Genomic DNA, 8,216 nt, shown 5'->3' on the forward strand with positions numbered 1-8,216 from the left:
GCCAAGCATGTCACTAGCTGGTTAGGACAACCCCAAGCCTACAGGCTGGGCCATTACTGTGTGGGATGGTGAGAGCTTGTGGCTTCAGATATGATTCTTCACCTGTCGAGCTGTTTGCCTTTTCCATCACATCTGTCCAACAGAGATTTTAACACACTGTAACATAACTGCAGTGATAAGAATCATTTGTGACGCTTCTGCAAATGCTCTACGCACTAAGATCAGGAATTGATATGTATTACTTCTTTTCATCTTAACAACAACATTTTGATTTAATTATTATAAGCCTCAATTTTCTCATGTCAAAATCAGGCTAAGAGAGTTTGACTTGCCCAAGATCACACAGTTAAAAAATGGCAGATTTCTGCTTCTGGTCACACAGAGTAACTGGTACTGAATTAGCTGTCCCATCACGAACAACTACAAAACTGGATACAACATGAAAAAATTGTTTTCAGACACTGGAGAACAGGCAAAGTAGGAATATTATCCCTAATAGAAAGAAAACAAATATGATGTGCCTCATTATCACCCAATTTGGAGACATTTTCTAGACGCTGATGCAGGGAAGGGGTTGCTAAACAGAACATTTGTTAAGAAGAAGAAACAGAAAGTGAAGTTCAGGGTTACTGTGGCAGCTGAAATTTGCAGGGCAGGGTTTCATGGACTGGAGCTGCATAGCAAAGGAGCTCCAGAAGTATGCATAGGTGTCCCCGACACATGCAGAGGAAGATGCGCCATAAGGCCAGGCAGGGAACAACTACTGGAGAACTGTGAGCTGAACAACTACCATTGCATGCAGAGAGCTAAAGTATGGCTGAGTTGTAACTAGTCAGAATATAGATGTCTCACTGGGTACTCCGCACATTCAATAGAACTCTCAGAAAGACCAAGCCTTAAGGTCAGGGCTAATCTAGCCCTAGAGTAAAGCCTACTCTGGACTCACCCTCACAAACACCAGCCTCAAAAGGATCAAGCTCATGCACAAGTAAATTATCTGCCCGCCAGAGCAAAACTCAACACCCCATTAAAGAAGACAACAAAATTCAGACACCCAACAATGTAGCATCCATGATGTCCAGCATAAAAATAAAATATTAGTAGACATGCAAAGAAGCAGAAAAATATGACTCATAACCAAAGGAAAATAATGTGATAGAAACAGATCTGTGAATTTTATTAATGTTGGAATTAGCAGACAAGGAGCTTAAAATAGTTATAAACGTGTTCAAGGCATTAGAGAAAAGTATAAACATAATGAGGGCAAGTAAGGAACCTCAACAGAGAACTGAAAGTTATAAAAAAAGACAAATAGAAACGATAGACTGGAAAATATAATAATTTTTAAAAATGTCACTGCTTGATCTATGGATTCAATGCAATCCTAATCAAAATCCCAGCAAGTTATCTTGTGGACATAGACAAAGAGATTTTAAAGTTTATTTGGAGGCTTCAAAGATCCAGAACAGCCAACAATATTGAAAGAGAAGAACAAAGTTCAAAGTCACTATCTGACTTCAAGACTTACTATAAAGCTATAGTAATCAAGACAATGTGATGTTGATAAAAGAATAGACAAAAAAGATCCATGGAACAGAATAGAGAGCCCAGAAGTAGATCCATATAAATGTAGTTAACTGATATTTGACAGAGGAGCAAAGACAATACGATGAAGCAAAAACAGTCTTTTAAACAAATGGTGCTGGAACAGCTGGACCTCCACACACAAAAAAATGAATCTAGACACAGACTTTACACCCTTCACAAAAACTAACTCAAAATGGATCATAGACCTAAATATGAAACGCAAAACTGTAAAACTAGAAGATAACATAGGAGAAAACCTAGATGATTGTGGGTATGGGGACGACTTTGTAGACACAACATCAAAAACACAATCCATGAAAGAAAGAATTGATAAGCTAGACTTAATTTAAATGAAAATTTTCTGCTCTGTGAAACACACTGTTAAGAGAATGAGAAAACAATTCACAAACTGGGAGAAAACATTTGCACTAGATATATCTGATATAAGACTGTTATCCAAGATATACAAAAAAACTCTTAAACTCAACAGTAAGAAAAAAAAAAACTCAACAGTAAGAAACTGAACAACCCAATTTTTTGAAAAAGTGGACAAAAGATTTAAACAGACACCTCACCAAAGAAGAAATACGCATTGAAATAAACATATGAAAAGATGCTCTATATCATATGTCATTGGGGATTTACAAATTAAACAATGAGATACTACTACACACCTATTAGAAAGGCCAAAATCCAAAACACTGACAATACCACATTCTGGCAATGATGGGGAGCAATAGGAATTCTCATTCATTGCTGGTGGGAATGCAAAATGGTAAAGCCACTTTGGACAGAGTCTGGCAGTTTCTTACAAAACTAAACAGTCTTACCATAACAAGCCAACAATGGTGCTCTTTGATATTTACCCAAATCAGTTGAAAACTTATGCCCACACGTGAAAATCTTATGTCCACACAAAAACCTGTACATGGATGTTTAGGGCAGCTTCACTCACACATGAAGTAAAAACTAACAGAACTGGAACTTCCCTGGTGGTGCGGTGGTTAAGAATCCGCCTGCCAATGCAGGGGACATGGGTTCAAGCCCTGGTCTGGGAAGATCCCATATGCTGAGGAGCAACTAAGCCTGTGAGCCACAACTATTGAGCCCGTGCTCCACAACTACTGAAGCCCGCATGCCTAGAGCCCGTGCTCTGCAACAAGAGAAGCCACCACAATGAGAAGCCCACGCACCACAACAAAGAGTAGCCCCCGCTCGCTGCAGCTAGAGAAAACCCACCCGCAGCAACAAAGACCCAACACAGTTAAAAATAAATAAAATAAATTTATATTAAAAAACCCCTAAGAACTGAAAAAAGAGATAAATCCACAATTTAGAAGGATATACAATGATGAGGGCAGGCCTTCTGGAATGGCAAAGTAAGAAGCTCAGAAAATGCTCTTAAAAAAACCAAAACTCAAAAAACCAAAACATCAAAACTGGACAAAATTGTCAAAAACAAAAATGATCAAAGGCTTACAACAAACTGAGAAGTATTGATTCATGAAATATTACTGAACCTTTGGTAAGAAACGTAAGCAGTCTGTGACATCTTAGCCTGTGGCTGCTTCTAACCCTTTCCCCTCACACCACCACCCCAGCTCAGTCATTGTGGTAATTGTTCTACAGGGAGAGGCAAGCCATGAAAAACTGCAGCTTTGTTTCAGGAAGGGTCTCACTTGATTTGGAGCAGAGCTTGAAAAACCCCATGCCTGGGGCATTGAGAGAAACGGTAGCAATCTTGGTGACAAACAAACAAACAGGGAAGGCCAACAACTCAGGTAGCCCGATTTTGAGGTGTTGGTTGGGGCAAGCAAAGAAATTTAACAGGGATATACGAGGAATGAGCCAGCTATTGTGGGCCTTGATAAGCTCCCAAACAGTTCCAGCAAAGCACATGTGCAGGAGAGACCAAAGAGTGCTCTGGCTATCTACATATTCCTGGTAGAACTTGAGGCCATATATGCAGGTACAGGGGACATGAGAGTGCCCAACAGACTTGTAAACTGCCAGGATTTTGAATGTGCTGTCTAACCCATACATTAGATTCATCACAGCCATTGAAGAAAACAAAAATCTTATGGGCTTAAGGTGTTTGAGTGCAAACTGTAACCAGTCACTGATTGACTACTTAGCAATGCTGACACAGAGGCAATCCCTAGGAAGCAAGGCTTAAAAATAAAGACAAGAATTCAAGAAACAAAACAAAAAATAAGAAAATCACCAGTCGCGGGACTTCCTTGGTGGCGCAGTGGTTAAGAATCCACCTGCCAGTGCAGGGGACATGGGGTTCGATCCCTGGTCCGGGAAGATCCCACATGCCACAGAACAAATGAGCCCATGTGCCACAACTACTGAGCCTGCGGTCTAAGAGCCTTTGAGCCACAAGTACTGAGCCCGTGCACCACAACTACTGAGGCCTGCGTGAGCCCTAGAGCCCACAAGCCACAACTACTGAGCCCATGTGCCACAATTACTGAAGCCCGCGTGCACTACGGCTAGTGTGCCGCAACTACTGAGCCCACGTGCCGCAACTACTGAAGCCCATGTGACTAGAGCCTGTACTCCTCAACAAGAGAAGCCACTGCAATGAGAAGCCTGTGCACCGCAATGAAGAGTAGCCCCTGCTCACCACAACTAGAGAAAGCCGGCACACAGCAACAAAGACCCAGTGCAGCCAAAAATAATAATAATAAATTTTTAAAAAGTAATAAGAAAGACACTAGTGGCTGCACACTACAGGCTCCACAGATTTATTCCAGGCAAGTTACTAAACAACCAAATGCAACAACAACCCCTAAAAGAAGAAAGAACAGATTTCCGAATTTCTAGAATAGATTATCTAACAAATACAAGAAATGAGATATGCGAAGAAATGGGAAAGTGTGACCCATATTCAAGGGGCAAAAGCAGTCAATATAATAATATACAAGATTTGAAAAATCTTATCAACCAATTTTACCTGATTGACATTTACAGAACACTGCACTCAGTAACTGCAGAATACCTGTTCTTTTCAAGTGCATGTGGAAAATAAACCACGCATATTTTTACACAATTCAACACATATTCTTGATAAAAAGGAAAAAACACAATTTTCCGAAAACTAGAAATAGAACTAAATATTCTAAATCTGTAAAGCAGAATCTATGAAAAACCTATGGCTAATTATATACTTAATGGTGAAATACTGAACACGTTCCCATTAAGTTTAGGAACAAGGCAGTGATATCTGCCATTATCAATTTGTTCAATATTATATTACTGGAGGTTCTGGCAAATGCAATAAGACAAGAAAAGTAAATAAGCGACATACAAAAGGGAAGTATGCCTTCAAAAAGGAAGAAGTAGAATTGTCTTTATTCTCTAAAAAACATGATCACGAACATAGAAAAACTTAAGAAATCTAAACAAACAAACAAGAAAAACAAAAAACTATTGGAGCTAATAAGTGAATTTAGTAAAGTGACAAGATTCCAGGTTAACATACAAGAATCAATTGTATTTATATACACTAACAATAAGAAACTGAAAAAAATTTTAATTTAAATACTATTCATAATAGTTTTGAAAACAAAATATTTGAGAATAAATATAACAAAACATGTGCAAGACCTCTACATCAAAAACCATAAACACTGAAGAGAGAAATTTAAAAAATTCAAAATTAATGGAGAGATATCATGTTCCTGGATTGGAAGAACCCAGTATTGTTAACTTGCCAATTCTCCCCAGATTGATCAATAGGTTCAAAGCAATACCAATCAAATTTCTAGTAGTCCTCTTTTAAGAAATTGACAAGTTGGTTCTAAAGTTTATATGGAAATATAATAGACCTAGAATAAATCCATCTTGAAATAGAACAGAGGTAAAGAATTTACATTACCATTACAAATGAGAATACATGAAACTAAAAAGCTTTTGCACAACAAAGGAAACTATCAACAAAATGAAAAGGCAGCCTACTGAATGGGAGAAGATATTTGCAAATGATATATCTGACAAGAGGTTAATATCCAAAATATACAAAGAACTCATACAACTCAACATCAAAAAAACCAAACCACCCAATTAAAAAATGGGAAGAGAATCTGAATAGACATTTTTCCAAAGACATACAGATGGCCAACAGACACATGAAAAGATGCTCAACATCACCAATCATCAGGGAAATGAGATACCAACGAGTTATCACCTCACACCTGTCAGAATAGCTATCATCAGAAAGACAACGAATAATAAGTGATGGCAAGGATGTGGAGAAACAGGAACCCTTGTGCACTGTTGATTGTATTATGAATTGGTGCAGCCACTATGGTAAACCGTATGGTGGTTCCTCAAAAAATTAAAAATAGAACTACCATATAGTCCAGTAATTCCACTTCTGGATGTTTTCCAAAGAAAATAAAAACACTAATTAAAAAAGATACATGCACACCAATGTTCATTGCAGCATTGTTTATAACAGCCAGGATTTGGAAGCAATCTAAGTGTCCACTGAAAGATATATGGATAAAGATGTGGTGTGTGTGTGTGTGTATGTGTATATGTATATACACACACACATACATATACACACACACAACAGAATACTACTCAGCCATGAAAAAGAATGAAATCTTGCCATTTGTGACAACATGGATGGACCTGGAGGGTATTATACTAAGTGAAATAAGTCAGACAGAGAGAGACAAATACTGTATGATTTCACTTATATGTAGAATCTAAAAAACAGAAACAGACTCATAGATACAGAGAACAAAAAGGTGGTTGCCAGAGGGGAGGCAGTAGGGGAATGAATGAAATAGGCAAGAGAGGTTAAGAGGTACAAACTTCAGTTACAAAATAAAGGAGTCACAGAGATTCAATGTACAGCATGGGGAAATATAGTCAATAATATTGTGATAACTTTGTATGGTGACAGATGGTAACTAGACTTATCATGATCATTTTGTAATGTATGATTTGATAGTCATATCAAATCATATGGCATATACCTGGAGTTCACATGGTGTTGTAGGCCAAGTACACTTCAGTTAACAAGAACAATAAAAAAAGATGTGTAATCACAGTTTTCTAATATGTTCTGCAGTGAACAATAACATTGTTATAATGATGCAAAAGCTAATTATCAATATAATTAAAAATATGTTAAAATTTGGGGAAGAGGATGAGGAAGGAGAGGTGGAGGTATTAAGTCTTCATCTCTTATAACATTTATGAGTTTAAAAGTTACTTTTTTGAGTAGTTCCAATAGAGACCCCCAAAGCCTAAGATATTTACTACCTGACGCATTATAGGAAAAGTGTGCTGATCCAAGTTGTTTATCTTACGGCCACAGTGATGTTCACAGTACAGGCATACCTTGGAAATATTGTGTGTTTTGTTCCAGACCACCACAATAAGGTGAATATTGCAGTAAAGTAAGTCACAAAATTGTTGGTTTCCCAGTGCATGTAAAAATTATGTTTATACTATATTGTAGTTTATTACATATGTAATAGCATTATGTCTAAAAAAATGTACACACCTTAATTAAAAAATACTTTATTGCTAAAAAACGCTAGCCATCATTTGAGCCTTTAGCAAGTCATGGTAGTAACACCAAAGATCACTGATCACATATCACCATAACAAATATAACAATAATGAAAATGTTTGAAATATTGTGATAATTACTAAAATGTGACAGAGACATGAAGTGAGCAAATGCTGTTGGAAAAATAGTCTCAATAGACTTGCTTGATTCAGGGTTGCCATAAAACTTCAACGTGTAAAAAATGCATCATCTGAGAAGTACAATAAAATGAAGAGCAAAATTTCATGTCAAAATATATATATACTTACCTATCTACCTCTATATCTACATATTGACAAAGGACTTTTATTCAGAATATATAAACAACTCCTACAGTGCAACAGTAAGAAGACCCAACTAAAATCCAATTTTTTAAAAGTGGGCAAAAGATACAAACAGACTCTGAACAAAGGAAGATAAACAAATGGCCAATAAACATATGTTCATGTGTTTAATATCATTATTTATCAATAAAATATAAGTGAAAACATTGAGATATCACAACATGCCCACTAGAATGGCTAAAATTTAAAAGACTGGCAACACCTAACATGGTGAGGATGTGGAATAAGCAAAATACATTGCTGGTGGGAGTGTAAAGTGTAGTGATGCAATCACTTTGAAAATTAGTCTGGAACTTTCTCATAAAGTTAACATGTTCCTACCAAATGACTCAGCAATTCCACTTGTAAATATTTACCCAAGAAAATGAAAACATATGTCTATATAAAGATTTGTACACTACTAATGTTCATAGCAGCTTTATTCCAAAACTGGAAACAACCCAAATATCTATCAACGGGTGAATGGATAAACAAATTATGCTATATTCACATAATGGAATACAACTCAGAAATAGAAAGGAATGAACTCTACCAAACATTTAAAGAAGACTTCACACCAATTTTTCCAAACTCTTCCAAAAATTAGAAGAGAAGACACTTCCAACTCATTCTATGAGATCATTGTTACCCTGCTACCAGAAACCAAAGACATCATAAGAAAACTACAGACTAATACCTCTTATGAGTATAGATGCAAAAACCCTCAA

This window comes from Pseudorca crassidens, chromosome 9, assembly GCF_039906515.1.
Source record: "Pseudorca crassidens isolate mPseCra1 chromosome 9, mPseCra1.hap1, whole genome shotgun sequence".
NCBI classification, from domain to species: domain Eukaryota; kingdom Metazoa; phylum Chordata; class Mammalia; order Artiodactyla; family Delphinidae; genus Pseudorca; species Pseudorca crassidens.